Source organism: Felis catus, chromosome B1, assembly GCF_018350175.1.
Source record: "Felis catus isolate Fca126 chromosome B1, F.catus_Fca126_mat1.0, whole genome shotgun sequence".
Classification (NCBI taxonomy): domain Eukaryota; kingdom Metazoa; phylum Chordata; class Mammalia; order Carnivora; family Felidae; genus Felis; species Felis catus.
In genome coordinates this window covers 101,367,980-101,385,291 of record NC_058371.1, presented here as the reverse complement: position 1 = coordinate 101,385,291, position 17,312 = coordinate 101,367,980, and the positions used below count along the sequence as shown (strand labels likewise).

General features: G+C 37.5%; 1 protein-coding gene across 1 annotated transcript in view; it reads left to right on the top strand.

Annotated features, from left to right (window-relative positions):
* The window catches only part of BBS12 (Bardet-Biedl syndrome 12), a 70,176-nt gene extending 65,258 nt beyond the window's left edge, over nt 1-4,918 (top strand). The window contains exon 6 of the transcript XR_006596801.1: nt 4,794-4,918. The gene's annotated coding sequence lies outside the window, so the exon portion shown is untranslated. The remainder of the gene's footprint in view (nt 1-4,793) is intronic.
* The last annotated feature ends 12,394 nt before the right edge of the window (nt 4,919-17,312 follow it).

Genomic DNA, 17,312 nt, shown 5'->3' with positions numbered 1-17,312 from the left:
ACGAGGATAACTGATGTCTGAGGCTAGGGGAATTTGGGTGAAGTCTTTTTTTGTATTCATTACTTTTGTTGTCATACAGTTGCTTAAGCAATAGATGAAATCAAAGATCTAAAACAGAGAAACAAATGGGTGGAAGTAGAAGAGACAAACATTAGACAGCCCTTTAGGAATTTTGCTGTAGAAGGAAGCAGAAAATGGGTAGTATCTGAAAAGTGGTGTGGAGTCAAGGGAAGAGAGGGTCTTTTTTGAAGACAGGAAAAAGATCTATATATTTTTATGCTGACGGGAATAATCTAGTGAAAAGGAGGAAAAGTGATGCTGGTGAAAATTCCTTCAAGTAAGAGGAAATGTGACCCAAGGCTTAGGTGGGAGGGGGCAGAGGACAGGTCCGGGGCCAGATAGAGTGTATGAGAGCAGATATAGGTAGGTTGGTTATTTCGTGGTGGGAAGGTAAGGAATTATATTCTGACTGATTTCATCATCTTTGGTAAAATAAGAAGCAAACAAGGTGTCAACTAAAAGTGGGGGTTGTTGGAAGTTCAAGAAAAAAGAAATGTTGAAATGGTCTTAGAGATTAAAAGAGTTGATGGACCTATACAATATGGTTGGATTTCCTGACAACAGGAAATCCTGAGGGTCTACTTGAGGTTTGTGCAATAACAGATCTTATTGATCTACCCCATGCAAGCCGACCTGTCTCAACTATATAATACTTCAAACACATAGTCTTTCTTTTTTTCTATGATTCTTAAAAAGTTCAGTTTCAGTATCATCAATTGCTATTATACTCCCTTTTCATTTTATGTGTGAACAGTGACATTGAAAATACCCTGTGGACAGTAGTCTTGCATTGTTAGCTTACATTTATCTTTGAATGTGTTAATCTTAATATAAGAAGAGCTCTAGAAACATCAGAATGAGCTAACCCTAGGCACTGACTCCACCACCCATCAGAAGCCATGACCTGTGATTTATGGGTGTGAATTAGATCGTAGATTCTCCAGAGACTTGATACCCTTCAGCAACTGCAAAAAATAAAGAAATCTGTATCATATTGCTTTATATGAGTGATGTAGTTTTGTTTTGTTTTGTTTTGTTTTAATCTGATGGCTTTAAGTGAAGACAGGGCCACACAAATTGCATGACTAACCCCTCTCAAAAGTTAGATACTTTTTGCAGCCTACGCACTGATGTCATTAAGAGTACTTAATACCAGTGATGTGGCTATGATTGCACACTGGAATTTATTCTACGTGGATCAGGAAATGGGGAAGAGAAATGAACAGGGAACTCTGAGGGGAAACAAACACTTTAGAAGAAAAAACTAAATTAAAATTAAGGCAAAATAATTGACCAAAAAAATTGGTCAATGTATGTATGTATGTATATATATATGTATATATATATATATATATATTTTTTTTTAACTTATTTTGAAAAAGAGAGAGTGAGAGAGCACAAGCTCTCTATAGCCTATCTGGTAACAGACCAAACAGTGCTTTGAATTTGCTGTTTTGGGCATTTCTCAGATAACATTGAAATGATTGTGCCTCAGTACTTACCACACTTAAGACTAATGAATCAAAAAAAAAAAAAAGACTAATGAATCAAAAAACAAAAAAATAAATGTTCAATAAACTCATGAAAAAAGTGTTCATTTTCTATAATAACTTTAAAAACTCAAATTAAACCAACAGTGAACTGCTATTTTTTCCATGTCAAATAGTTCAATGATTGTATTTAAGATAATACCCAAGATAAAGAGAATGTAGAAAAAGGGGATTCTCACCATGCTTTTGGGAAAGGTACAAATTGACACAACTTTTCCAAACCAGCTTGATACAATGTACCCAAACTCTGAAAATATTCATTTATTCAAAGGTATTATTGAATGTTTCCTATATCAAGGGCTAGAAATCACATTCTATCAGTGAATAGACATTACATAAATAATTACCAGTTCAAGGAGTCTTGTGAAAGGAAACAAATGCAAGGAATTGATCCTAAGAAGTAACCAGAATTATGCAATAAAATATAATTTAAACACTGGGAACTACCTAAATGTCCACAGTGGATTAAATAAATTTTGGTATACCCATGCAGTGAAATAATGTGGTGGCACTAAGAACAAACTTACAGGAAAATACTTACTGACATATAAAGATGTTCATAATACACTGGCAAATGAATAATAATGGTATAGAAGTGGGTTCAGTATGGCCCAGTTTTGAAAAACAAAGCCAAAAAACCCCAAAGCATATCTCTATCCTTATCCATTTATCTAAGAAGGATGTCCCAGCAAAATGTTACTAAATGATAATTGCCGCAACAATATTTCCTTCTTTGTGTTTATTGTCATGAACATTCTTACTGTTGTAAAAATGATAATAAGTATATAATTGAACTCAAGATAGCTGATATTTAAGAGAGAAGACTTAAGGAACATATTAATCAACCACCTTTCCAAATTATCTAAAATCTGTCCTAGTTTAAATTAGATCAACAGAATACAATGTTCCTGAAATACATTTTTTAATCCCCTACAGAAATGCTTTTACAGAGTTATGACTGAATGTCGAATTCTGCTTTATTAAGGCAATGTGAAGAACATTTTCTTAATCTTTGGTAAAATTACAGTTCACTTACATTGGCCCTGGTATTACTCACTGCTCATTTTATAAGACGCTGCTTAACAGGTTTGTAAAGAATTCATGCCAGTCAGGAACTTTTCAGTGAGCTGTTACCAAACAGCACAAAGTTTAGAACACGTCTCATTTTTTTCTCATTACCTTGTCTGCAGGAAGATTAGAGATAATTCAGTGACTGATTAATGTAAAGATCTAGCTTCTGGTACAATTAGTTCTGCCTGCTTATTTTTATAATTTTGAACTCTTTGTCTTCAATAGACAAGTTACCTTAAACTGTTTTTCGAAATAGACACGCTAAGTAGAGAGATGCAGTACTGGAAATTAGTATTCTTTTGCTATTTGTGTATATGTGTAATGCGAAGGTTGTAAAATAGTTGTCTTTGTAATAGTCAAAATGTTTTTCCAAGTTTGTTTAGCCTTTTGCATGAGTAGTAAGTGCATTAACTTTAGCTCAGTCTTTTTGAGTTACAGTGGTTCTAAATTGAATCTTCACTATAATTTCATTTCTCGATTAGTAAACTATTGGCCAAAACATTAGCTTTTCAGAAAGCATGATAGGGGCGCCTGGGTGGCGCAGTCGGTTAAGGGTCCGACTTCAGCCAGGTCACGATCTCGCGGTCCGTGAGTTCGAGCCCCGCGTCAGGCTCTGGGCTGATGGCTCGGAGCCTGGAGCCTGTTTCCGACTCTGTGTCTCGCTCTCTCTCTGCCCCTTCCCCGTTCATGCTCTGTCTCTCTCTGTCCCAAAAATAAATAAAAAACGTTGAAAAAAAATTAAAAAAAAAAAGACTAAGATATTTCTATTATTTAGTCCAAACTTCTTCCTGACTTAAGTATCTATTATATATCTTCTCGATAAATATTCCACAAAAAAACTCAAATTGAAAATTTTCAAATTTGGGGGCGCCTGGGTGGCTCAGTCGATTAAGCATCCGACTTCAGCCAGGTCACGATCTCGCGGTCCGTGAGTTCGAGCCCCGCGTCAGGCTCTGGGCTGATGGCTCAGAGCCTGGAGCCTGTTTCCGATTCTGTGTCTCCCTCTCTCTCTGCCCCTCCCCCGTTCATGCTCTGTCTCTCTCTGTCCCAAAAATAAATAAACATTGAAAAAAAAATTAAAAAAAAAAAAGAAAGCATGATGTTCTCAAAAGTTTAAAATTAATGAAATACATTTTTTAAAAGTTCTTGAGTTATTCTGAGAGAGAAAGAGAAAGTGGGGGAAGGACGGAGAGAGAGAGAATCCCAAACAGGCCCTGTACTGTCAGCACAGAGCCCTACATGGGCGCTTGATCACGCAATGCATGAAATCATGATCTGAGCCGAAATCAAAACTCCGACGCATAACCCACTGAGCCATCTAGGCACCCCTAATGAAATACATTTTTAAATTTTTATTTTATTTTAATTCCAGTATAATTAACACACAGTGTTATAATAGTTTCAGGTATACAATATAGTGATTCAACAATTCTATACATTATTCAGTGCTCATCATGATTAAGTATACTCTTAATCCCCTTCACCTATAATGAAATGTATTTTTATCATAGAAGAAATATTGACAAAACATTTGAAATTTTCAAGTCTAGTGAACTCCTGTCCCAGTTTTTCTTTTTCTTTTCCTTTCTTTCTTTCTTTCTCTCTTTTTTTAATCATTACTCATTCTTTCTGTATTAATTTTGTGAGATGAACTTAACCTTAAGAATACTAATTTGAGATAAAATTTTGTACTCTCCCAGTGACTAGGGGCTGAGATGTCTAAATGACCTTTTTCATCCCAGGAGATGATTGCCTGTAGGTCAGACTTGAGGTCATTGGCTGGAGAGTTACAAAGTCATAGTTTTGGCTGAGGTTATAGTACACTTGGACTATAGACAAAGCTGATGCTTCCTCACTAATGAAAGAAAAAAATATTCAATCCTGTCCTCCGAACACAAATAAAAACTTCTATAATCGGCCAGTTTTGGTGGGTTGGAGTTTATAATATTTCTAAATCTGGTATGCATTGCTTTTTGACCATATGTGGTCAGGTTACAGTTAAATGTTTGGGAAGATTTCTGGGAAAATGAAAAGTATTTCCAAGGAAGGAGAAAGAATCTTTGAATTGTAAAGATGGAAGACCCCTACAGTGATCTTTTCTTTTGTATCCAGAAAGACTAACAAAGGAAGAGTCCTGAGTGGATACTCTATTTGGAGAACAGAAGGAAAAAGTGTTCCTGTAACTTCCTGTTGTAATGTACTCTAATTTTGTCTTTGAATAAAAGAACCTGATGCTACTTGGGAATTTGCATGATTACCACAATACATGATTATGGTAATCAGAGTTGCCCAGTCTTGCAAACCATCTATCTTGTCAGTGTCCCTTTAAGATGTAAATTTCCAGATGTGATCTGTTACAGTTCAGAGGAATTGTAACCTCCAATCATCTGGTCATTAAATATCTACTCGTAAAGCCCAGTTATTTTAGTGTCTTTGGAGATTACTTCCCCTACTGATTTCTATTAACCGCGTGTTCTTATAGGGAGCTAGGGAGTGCAGAAGTCACCAGGGAGCTGTGCCCTGGAATCCCACAGGATATAGGTAGAGATGACTGACACACAGCATCTTTACATTCTGCACCCTGTGCATTTACTTTTTTTTTTTAAAGGAATTTCATATCAAGTTATCATATTTTTCTTACTATATATGTTCTAAAATATGTTATTTACATGGGAAAAGGTAGTTACATGCATATGATCAAAAATCAAGTAGTACAAAAACAGGACAATTAAGAAGTTTTCTTTTGCAATTTCTAGTCCCCAGTTCTCCCCAGAGACAGACATTCCTGAAATACTCTATGCCTATAAAAGCACGTATGTTGTGGGTGCATGCATGTTTTCCTGTCTTTCCCATCGTGAAAATGAAAGCACGCTATACACATGGCAGCATATCTTATGTTTTTCACATTTTCAATATACCTTGGAGATCATTCCATAGCCATACATATAGATTGACTTCATTTTTTTAAAATGTTTATTTATTTTTGAGAGAGAGAGAGAACACACACACACACACACACACACACACACAGGGGAGGGGCAGAGAGAGAATCCAAAAAGGGTTCTGTGCTGACAGCAGAGAGCCTGATGTGGGACTGGAACTCACAAACCTTAAGATCATGACCTGAGCCAAAGTTGTATGCAAAAACGAATGAGCCACCCAGGAGCCCCTAGATTGACTTCATTTAAAAACAAAAAATAAACAACAAAAAACAAACTTCAGTAGTTCATTCCAGAATTGCATCTGGTAGTGATAGACTCTCAAAAAAAAAAAAAATTATTAGTGACTGTACTATAATTTCTTTTATAGGCCCCTATTGATAACCCTTTTTATTGCTTAATTCCAATCTTTTGCAACCAAGGGCAAAGCTAAAGTACATATGTTCATATATCTTTGGACACATATATGACTATGTGTATAGGATAAATTCCTAGAAAAGAAACTGCTGGGTTAAAAGGCATATGTGTTTCAAATATTGAATGCTATTGCCAATTTGATCTCCCACCAGCTGTGACAAGAGAGTGCCTGTTTCCTCCTACTCTCTAATGCTATATATTAAACATTCTGACTATGCCCATTTGAGAAGTAGAGCAATATATCTCATTCTTAATGAGCAATTCTTTTACTCGAATATTTTATATTTCATTTATATATTTTAAAAGATTATGTAGTTATTATGTATTTATATATTTTATTTATATTTCTTTTTCTACGAACTACTTCATATTCCTTTGCCCATTATGAAGTTTTAATTTTTCTGAACTTAGGGGTTGAATTTGGGAAAGCAAGATCAAAGAGTTGATGAGAAGAGACTAGTCACTTGATTAACAGAGTCATATAGATGCCTGAAAACAGTGAATGACTATAGATTGGCTATTTAGTTAGAGTGACAATACAATATTTAAGAAAAAAAATCGCCAGGGGTGCCTGGGTGGCTCAGTCGGTTGAGTGTCTAATTCTTGATTTTGGCTCAGGTCATGATCCCAGGGTTGTGGGATCAAGTTCCATGTTGGGCCCTGCACTGAGTGTGGAGCCTGCTTGGGATTCTCTCTCTCTCACTCTGCCCCTCTTCCCTGCTTGTGCTTTCTCTTAAAAAAAAAAAAAAAAGAATAAAAATTGCCAAATGTAACACAATTAAGCCTTGGCTATTTCAGGAATTTTGGGGTGTTTATTGTTTTATTATTTGTTTTTCAAAATCAAGGACACGAAGTCAACATAAAGCACGGAACATTATTCTGGTAAGATCAGAATCTGCTACCTGAGCATAGAAGGTAAACAATAACCTTTTTATTACCTCTTTGGAAATAAAATAGAGTGGCTCACTCTACTATTTCACAGCTGATAGTCATAATGATGACTTGAGAAATGATAAAATTGTTTTTGATGTACTAGGGTTTAGAATGCATTCACTTCTGCATGTTAGTGAGATTTTCTAAGGAAATAAGTATAGTGTGATTGCATTAAAAAACAGCATATAGAGTTCCACAGTCATTGACTACATCCATATATAATGTAGATGAGGAGTAGTTTTCAAAAACAACTTTTTAAAATGATGTTAATGCATGCATTTATTTGTAAATATTTGTTCAGGTCCTGCTTAGTGCACAAGGCCCAAAGATACAGTAATATTTAGGGTAAAAAGATCCCTCCTGTAAAGAATCTTGCATTCTATTGGAGTGAAGGGACTGATAATAAATAAGAAAACAAGTAAGTAAACAAGATGCAATTTTAGATTATAAGTTTTACGTGATAGTAAGTAGCCAGAGGTTATTTATATAAAATGAAAATAATTTGACCACCCAAAATAATCAGTACTAACATTTTATTATTTACTTATTTATTTTTAAAATTTTTTGTGTTTGTTTATTTTTCACAAAGAGAGACAGAGCGTGAGTAGGGGAGGGTCAGGGAGAGAGGAATCCAAAGCAGGCTCCAGCAGGCTGTCAGCACAGAGCCAGACACGCGGCTGGAACCCACGAACCGTGAGATCATGACACCTGAGCCGAAGTCAGCCAAACGACTGAGCCACCCAGGCCCCCCAGTACTAACATTTTAATATATCTCATTCTAATATGTATTTGGGAGTATCCATGTTGTTACATGGAACACATTAGTTTGTATGAATATGATTTATTCAAATTAATTTGTTCACTTTTATTTAGATGATCTCTCATTTTTTTCTCCATTATTAATGAATGGTGTTATAATGAACACCAAGGCTGCCAACCATATACATAGATGATATTTTTCTTTAAATTTCTTGCACCAAAACTTGTTGGATGAAATGAAATTTAATTTCAAAAATTGGAGGACTCAATGCACATACTTTTAAACAGCACTTCCAAAATGCTACAATAATTTATCCTCTATCAGTTCATGAAGTCTCCAGTTCGCCTCATCCTTGACAACACTGGCTAACATCAATTCTTTTTTTCTTTCAATTTTAGGGGAGAAAATTTTCATTTTTATCCTAGCATGCATTTCTTTCTTTGTTCTAAGATATAATTTATATACCACGACATTCACCATTTTAAAGTTTACAATTCAATGTGTTTTTAGGATATTCATAAAGTTGTGCAACTATCACCACTATAATTCCAGAGGTTTTTCATCACTCCAAACAATAACAACAAACCCATACCCATCAGCAGTCACTCCCCATTTCTCTCTTCTTCTAGTCTCTGGCAACTGCTAATTTGCTCTGTGTATCTGTGGATACACATATCCATAATATCTGGACATTTTGTATACATAATATCATACAATATGTGGTTGTTTCTTTTCTTTTTAAATTTTTTAATGTTTATTTATTTTTGAGAAAGAGAGAGATATAGAGCGCAAGTGAAGGAAGGGCAGAGAGAGAGTGAGACACAGAATCTGAAGCAGTCTCCAGGCTCCAAGCTGAGCTGTCAGCACAGACCTGACATGGGGCTCAAACCCACAAACTGCAAGATCTGAGCTGAAGTTGGATGTTCAACCGACTGAGCCACCCAGGTACCCCAATATGTGGGCTTTTCTATTGGCTTCTTGGATGTAGCTTAATGTTTTAGGGTCCATCCATGTTTTAGCATGTATCAGTACTTCACTTATTTTTATTGCCAAGTAATATTCCATTGTAGGAACATACCACATTTTGTTTTTCCATTCACTAGTTGATAGATATTTGGGTTGTTTCTACTTTTTGACTATTATAAATGATGCTGCTATAAACATTCATTGATTTATTTTTATGTGATATATGTTTTATGTGACCATATGTTTTCATTTCTTTTGTATATGTATGTACAAATGGAATTGCTAGGTTATATAGTGACTATGTTTGCTTTTTTGAGGAACTACCAGACTGTTTTCTATATCAGTTTTATGTTCCCATCAGCAATGTACAGAGGTTCCAATTGTTCCACAGCCTGACAACACTTGTTATTTTCTGTTTTTTTAATTTATAGCTATCTGGGGGCACCTGAGTGGCTCAGTGGGTTGAGCGTCTGACTTCAGGGCAGGTCATGATCCCACGGTCCATGAGTTTGAGCCCCACATCGGGCTCTGTGCTAACAGCTCAGAGCCTGGAGCCTGTTTCAGATTCTGTGTCTCCCTCTCTTTCTGCCCCTCCCCCGCTCACGTTCTGTCTCTCTCTCTCTCTCCTCAAAAATAAATAAACATTAAAAAAAATTTAATTATACCTATTTGAATGGGTGTGAAGTGATATTTCATTGTGCTTTTGATTTGCAATTTCCTAATGACTGTGTTGACCATCTTTTCATGTACTTATTCGCTATTCTATATATATATTTTTTAAATGTCTATTGAAATACTTTGCCTACTTTTAAGTTGGGTTGAGTTGTAAGAGTTTTTTATATATTTTGGAGAGTAGATTCTCACCATACACATGACTTACTAATACTTTTTCCTATTCTCTGGGCTCTTTTCATTGTCTCAATAGTGTTATGTGCAGAAGTTTTCAATTTGGATGGAGTACAATTTATCTGTTTGTTTTTTGTTGCTTGTGTCTTTAGCGTCACATCTAAGAAATCATTGTCTAATCCAAGGTTGCAAAGATTTCACCTATGTTTTCTTCTAAGAATCTTATGGGTTTTTTTTTTTTAATGTTTATTTATTTTTGAGAGAGAGACACACACACAAAGCATGAGCAGGGGAAGAACAGAGAGAGAAAGGGAGACACAGAATCCGAAGCAGGCTCCAGGCTCTGAGCTGTCAGCACAGAGCTCAACGTGGGGCTTGAACTCATGAGCTATGAGATCATGACCTGAGTCAAATTTGGATGCTTAACTGACTGAGCCACCCAGGCGCCCCTAGAACTTCAACTATAATGTTAAGTAGAAGTGGCAAGAGTGAACATCCATGTTTTATTCCTGATCTTAGGAGGCAAGTTTTCTTTTTTTTTTTTTCTTTTTTTTTTTTTTTACCATTGTAAGTATTATGTTAGCTTTGAGTTTCTCATAAATGTCCTTATCAAGTTGAGGAAGTTCCCTTCTATTCCTAGTTTGTTGTTTTTTGTTTTTGTCATGAAAGGGTGTTGGATTATGTTAAATACTTTTTAAATGTCCATTGGGATGATCGTGGTTTTTTAACCTATATACTGTTCCGTTAATATGGTGTTTTACTTTGACTGATTTTCCTGTGTTTAACCAACCTTGCATTTCTGGAATAAATCCCACTTTGACATGATGTATAACTCTTTTTTTTTTTTTTTATGTTGCTAGATTCTGTTTGATAGTAATTTGTTGAGAATTTTTTTATCTATATTGACAAAAAATGTTGGTCTGTAGTCTTGTATTCTTGTGATGTCTTTGGTTTTGGTTTTACTATAATGCTAGCCTCTTGAATGAGTTAAAAAGTATTACCTTCTTTTTTGTTCTTGGAAGAATTTTTTTTTTAATGTTATATTTATTTGTGAGAGCAAGAGAGGCAGAGCATGAGCTGGGGAGGGACCGAGAGAGGAGACACAGAATCCAAAATAGGCTCTAGGCTCTGAGCTATCAGCACAGAGCCCAGTGCAGGGCTTGAACTCACAGACTGCAAGATCATGACCTGAGCCAAAGTTGGATGCTTAACTGACTGAGTCACCCAGGTGCCCCTGGAAGAATTTCTGAATTTGGTTCTGGGTTTTTCTTTGTGGGGAGTTTTATTACTTGACATGCATTTTTTATTGCTAGTGACACAAAAATTTTATTTTATTTTTATTTTTGTTGTTTCTACATTTTGTTTTTGTTTTTAATTTTAATTCCAGTACAGTTAACATACAGTGTTATATTTGTTTCAGGTAATAGTGATTCAACAATTCCATACATCATTCAGTGCTCATCATAAGTGCACTCCTTAGTCCCCATCACATATTGACACTAACATTTTATTTAAAAAAATTTTTTTTAATTTTTATTTATTTTTGAGAGAGAGAGAGACACAGAGCGTGAGTGGGATAGGGTGAGAGGAAACACAGACTCCAAAGCAGGCTCCAGGCTCCAAGCTGTCAGCACACAGACTGATGTGGGGCTTGAACCCACAAGCCATGAGATCAGACCTGACTGAACTGACTGACCCACCCAGGCACCCTGAAACTAACATTTTATTTTCAATGTTTATTTATTTATTTTGAGAAACAGAGAGAGAGCACATGTGCATGAGCAGGGGAGGAACAGAGAGAGAGGGAGAGAGAGAATCCCAAGCAGGCTCTGCACTGACAGTGCCAATGCGGGGCTTGGTCCCAGGACTGTGAGATCATAACCTGAGTGGAAACCAAGAGTTGGATGCTTGAGTGCCTGATGGCTCATTCAGTTGGGTGTTCGACTTTAGCTCAGGTCATAATCTCATGGGTCTGGTTTGAGCCCCGCATCAGGCTCTGACAGCTCTGAGCCTGGAGCTTGTTTTGGATTCTGTGTCTCTGTCTCTCTCTGCCCCTCCCCTGCTCATGCTCTGTCTCTCTCTTTCAAAAATAAACATTAAAAAAAATAGTAATAATATAAATAAATAAATAAATAAATAAATAAATAAATAAAAGATTTGGACACTTAACTGACTGAGCCACCCAGGTGTCCCTTGACATGAACATTTTAAAAATATTGTTTTCATGGCAGCTCATTTATAATCATTTTAGATACCTCTGAAATTTTAATCCTTGTATTGATCTTTTGATCACTGCATGCATCAGTTCACAATGTCTTATATAAAATAGTTTTATACAGATATCCCCCACTTTTTGAAAGTTCTTGTGCTACTTTGCTTTTGTGAAAGACCTACATTAGTACTTGTTTTTAGTAGCTAAACAGAATCTGAAGATGATTTTCACTTTCACGAAAAAAAGGTGAAAAGAGAAGATTGCACTCGGCATCCGTTTTGTAGCAGGCCATTATAGAAGCCGTGCAAACCCCCAGCAGCCAGAGTGGTACCATCAAGCTCCTTTCTTGGAAACTATAGTCAATATAGTTTCAGCAACAAGCTGCCATAGCTTTGAACTCTGTGAGCATCTGTGCTTTATGTCTGTTTATTTTGTGCATGTACTAGCAAAATGTGTCCTAGGGTATAAGAAAAGGCTTTAAATGTTTATTTTTTAGGTCTGGGAATACTCCAAAAATTTTCCACAATACATTAATAGTAATTGCTCCTTCACTTTACATCATTTTGACCTAATGAAAAGTTTCACAGGAATGGATTACTTTTGGATAGTGGTGGAAACCTGTAGTACATTTCAATATCTATAGAGGGCAAGTTTCTCCTCATTACTCTTATTATTTTAAAGGATAATTTTTTGAAAATGTAAAATCAGGACTCCCATGTGGACAAAATGTGAATATTAACATTTCTATCTCATAAGATATAGAGTTTATATTATCTCATTAATTAATGTGGAAACCAATAGGATGTGAAAACAGGTTTGAAAGAAAATTCAATGAGTCACACATATCAAGGCAGAAGGAATGCTGCAATGAATTTACAAATACATTCCATAGGTAGAAGAGGTATATTAATCAGAGTTCTCCAGAGATAAGAACCAATAAGATATATAGATATAGATGTATCAGAGATTTTTATAGGACTTGGCTTACATAGTCACAAAACCTGAGAAGTTTCATAGTCTGTCATCTGCAAGTTGAGGACTAGAAAATCTGGTGGTTTAGCTTCTTCTGAGTCTGAAGGCCTGAGAACTAGGGAGGACCATGATGTGACTCCTAGTCTGAGACTGAAGGCCTGAGAACAAGGAATTTCAATGTTTGAGAGCAGGAGATGGACGTCCCAGCTCAAAGAGAGAGAGAGAGAGAGAGAGAGAGAGAGAGAGAATTCACCATTCCTTCACCTTTTTGTTCTATATGGCCATCAGTGGATTGGATGATGCCCACAGCATTATTGAGAGTGAATCTTCTCTAGTCGGCCTACTGATTCATATGTGAATCTCTTTTGGAAACACCCTCAAAAGACATGCCCCAAAACAATGTTTTACTAGCTATGCAGGCATACCTTAGCCTAGCCAAGCTGACACCTGGAATTAACCATCACAGAAGGGAAATCAATGTTCATCCACTAGATATACTCCATTTGCATATTTTTGGTTACTATTAGTCTGCCAGGGCTACCATAAAAAAAGACCCCAGACTGGGGGGTTTAAACAACAGAAATTTTATATTCTCACAGTTCTGGAGGCTGGAAGTTCAAGATTAAGATCCTGCAGGTTTGGTTTCTGGTGAGGCCTCTTTCCTCGACTTGCAGACAGAAAGAAGCCTTTTTGCTGTGTCCTCACATGTCTTGTCTCTCTGTGCACACTCCTGGTGTCTCTCCTCTGTATAAGGACACCAATCCTATTGGGTTAGGACCCCACGTTTAAAACTTCATTTAATCTTAATTATCTCCTTAAAAGGCCCTATCTCCTTAAAAGGCCCAGCCTCCACACTGGAGGTTAAAGCTTCAACATAGGAATGTGGGGAGAGAGAGGGGCACAATTCAGTCCACGACAGTTATCTATAGTTTACAAGAGTTGTAAAGTTACTCAAAGACAATAAAAAGTATAGAGACCTCATAAAATCAGATACCTACATGATGCCTAATTTTCCACTGAAGGTATTTAGTAATCTTTTTAATCCATTCAAAAGTCATTTACGTTTTTTTCTCTATAATTAAAAGTATTTGCTATTCTTATGTTTATGTATCCAAATGAGTTTTACAATACTGTTGTATAGTTTTCAAAATTATGCTCAAATCAGGACACTTGGGTGTCTCAGTTGGCTCAGCTCAGGTCATGATCTCATGGTTTGTGAATTTGAGTCCCGCATCAGGCTCTGTGCTGACACCTCAGAGCCTGGAGCCTGCTTTGGATTCTGTGTCTCCCTCTCTCTCTGCTCCTCCCCTGCTCACTCTCTGTTTCTCTTTCCTTCAAAAATAAATAAACATTAAATTTTTTTTTAATTGGGCTAGAATTTAAACTATTGTGGTTTACAATTTTTAAACACGTGGGCGGAATTTTACATTGATATTTTACTATATGTTTCCATCCAGGAACATATAAGCTTTCATTAAATCTTTGTACTTTTCATCATTTGGATTCTGCACCATTCTTCTTTTTTTTTTTTAATGTTTTCATGTTTATTTTTGAGAGAGAGAGACAGAGACAGAGAGTACGAGGGAGGGGCGGGGGGGGGGGGCAGGGACAGAAGATGCGAAACAGGATCTGCGCTGAGAGCAGACAGCCCAATGTGGGGCTCAAACTCACAAACGTGAGATCTTGACCTGAGCCAAAGTGGGACACGCTCAACCTACTGAGCCACCCAGATGTTCCTGAATAATTCTTAACTGCAAAGTAATTTACCTTGGTATTATGAGGGAAATTCCTCTTTCAACCTACTGAGCCACCCAGATGTTCCTGAATAATTCTTAACTGCAAAGTAATTTACCTTGGTATTATGAGGGAAATTCCTCTTTCTTTTGTAGTTTTTAAATAGTTATCACTGGAATCTAGTGGTTTTTAAAAAGAATGAGTTTTGTACCCATCATCTTACATTAAAAATTTTTTTTATATTCATCCTTACAGCTGGGTAAATTGAGAATCTAAGTAATTTGAGTACTCATGGTTCCAGTAAGAGCAAATTGATTGCTTCTAAGAATAGTGTGTCTGTCTCTGCATGTGTACAAGTGTGTGTTGTGAGAGGGCTGGGTAGGAAGTTGAGACAACTATCTTAAGGATGTCTTCTTGGAATTAACACTAGTTTGGATACCTAGATTCCCATAGCTGGATTAACCATTTCCTGTGATATTGTCCTGGTTTTGGAAGGAATTAGGAAACAAGGGGTTAACTGTACAGGTAATGAAGTTCCATGAGCTCCGTGGTCCATTAGCAAACAGATTACTTAACTGCATGTGGCTGTTGCCCAGATTTCAGGATACCACTGTTAAAAAAAGTTTTGACTTAGATTTATCACTTTGCTCTTGGGATACTCAGCTTTCTCTGACAGAGTTCAAGGCTTTATTCAAATCTATTTATTTCAAAGTGATTGGCAACCTCATGAGTGCTATAGAAGGATTAACCATTCCCTAGGATACCTACAGAGATCATCTGGAAGGGGGTCATTAGTCCTAACTGATTTTTCAATGAAGTTAAAATCTGTCCATTTGGGAAGAGCAGTCAGAGAACATACAACAGCCAAGAGAAGACTATGCCTGGTGTTAAAGCTCCAAAGAATCAATTCGTACTTCTTTCTATTTAACATCCTGGGAATGCATCTACAATTAAAACCCTCATGGAGACTCATGAACAAATGCATTCGTCTTTTGATGCACTGATCTCTTGAAACCAAACAAGTTCTTGGGGCGCCTGGGTGGCGCAGTTGGTTAAGCGTCCGACTTCGGCCAGGTCACGATCTCGCGGTCCGTGAGCTCGAGCCCCGCGTCGGGCTCTGGGCTGATGGCTCGGAGCCTGGAGCCTGTTTCCGATTCTGTGTCTCCCTCTCTCTCTGCCCCTCGCCCGTTCATGCTCTGTCTCTCTCTGTCCCAGAAATAAATAAACGTTGAAAAAAAAATTAAAAAAAAAAAAAAAAAAAAAAAAAGAAACCAAACAAGTTCCTAAATAGAGAAACTACCATTTTCTCACATCTTCCTAGAAGCTTTCCCTAACCCCAGTCTACCCCCAAGCTGAATTACCCCTTTTCTGAAATCTTACACCTCATCTTACTCTTCTATGTCCTTGGCACTTTCTGCCCGTATGGTATCTGCGTTGTTCACGCTGCCCATAGTATCTCCTGCACTGTGCGGAGAAGATCCTGCTTGATTGGGCGCCTCCCACTGCACTTACCTGAATGCTTGGCATATGGTAGATGCTCAAGATTAAGACATTTTCTGGACGGATATTTTGCTAATCTGTAGTACCCGTTATATTCTACTGAAAATTACCAAAGTCCAATCAACTTCAATTTTGTAGTTTGGGATTTTTAGAAAACTACCTACCCTCTTGCCAAGAAATACCTGACAATTTAACCAGGGCTATGCCAGCTTAGGAATAAGATATGAACACTGATGAGGTTTTGGGGTGATAGTTGGAGGGGGGTGGGTGGGAGCTGACAGCCAAGACAGCATTCTTGAAGATGTCTTTGGTGCAAAAAGGTGATTTTATTAGAGCACGGGAATGTGACCCGTGGGCAGAAAGAGCTGCGCTGGGGTTGTGACAGGGAACTGATTATATACCCTAAGGTTGGGAAAGGGTCAGGGACAATGTAAGTCTTAAGGAATTTTGGAAGTAAGGTTTCCAGGACCTTGAGGGGCTAGCTTTTGTTAAGAAAACACCATTTATGGGGCGCCTGGGTGGCACAGTCGGTTAAGCGTCCGACTTCAGCCAGGTCACGATCTCGCGGTCCATGAGTTCGAGCCCCGCGTCGGGCTCTGGGCTGATGGCTCAGAGCCTGGAGCCTGTTTCCGATTCTGTGTCTCCCTCTCTCTCTGCCCCTCCCCCGTTCATGCTCTGTCTCTCTCTGTCCCAAAAATAAATAAATAAACGTTGAAAGAAAAAAAAAATTAAAAAAAAAAAAAAAAGAAAACACCATTTATTACCACTTAGTAAAACCTGTCATGAGACCCTTCAGTTGTATATCAGGGGGCATAAGCTTGGAGCATGATTGCCAGCATATATCCTTTGGCAGTTGAGATAAAGTAAGTTTCCAAAGGATTTTTATAAGTTAAAGTAGACTTACAGGATCCTGGGGGGGGGGGGGGGCGCAGTGTCAGGATAATGTTAAGATTCTCTTTTGCCCCCAGCAAAGTGTCACCTTGAGGCAGCTGAGCTCCTAGAGGGAGGTCACTGCTGGTTTCAAGGACCTGTCAATGGGCTGTAGGCAATAAGGCAATTTAAGTTTTCATTTGCCTTAGTTTCCCACGTCACCACAGCAAGCACCTTAACTCCTTTCCTTTGTTCTTGGGTAGCCAGGAGTATCCGAGGAATATCACACATATCCCACCCTGGGGGGAGGTGGGGGAAAGTGTTGCTGTGAGCCCGTACTTTGCCCTCAGCTTGCCCCAGGCTCCCTCAATCAAACACACTTGTAATCACGTAAGGATTTGAGGCCTATCTTCATCTTTCCACGTTGGCTACTTCCAGTTACGGTGGTAAAAGAAAATGTTTTTCTCTTGGCAATGCAGTCT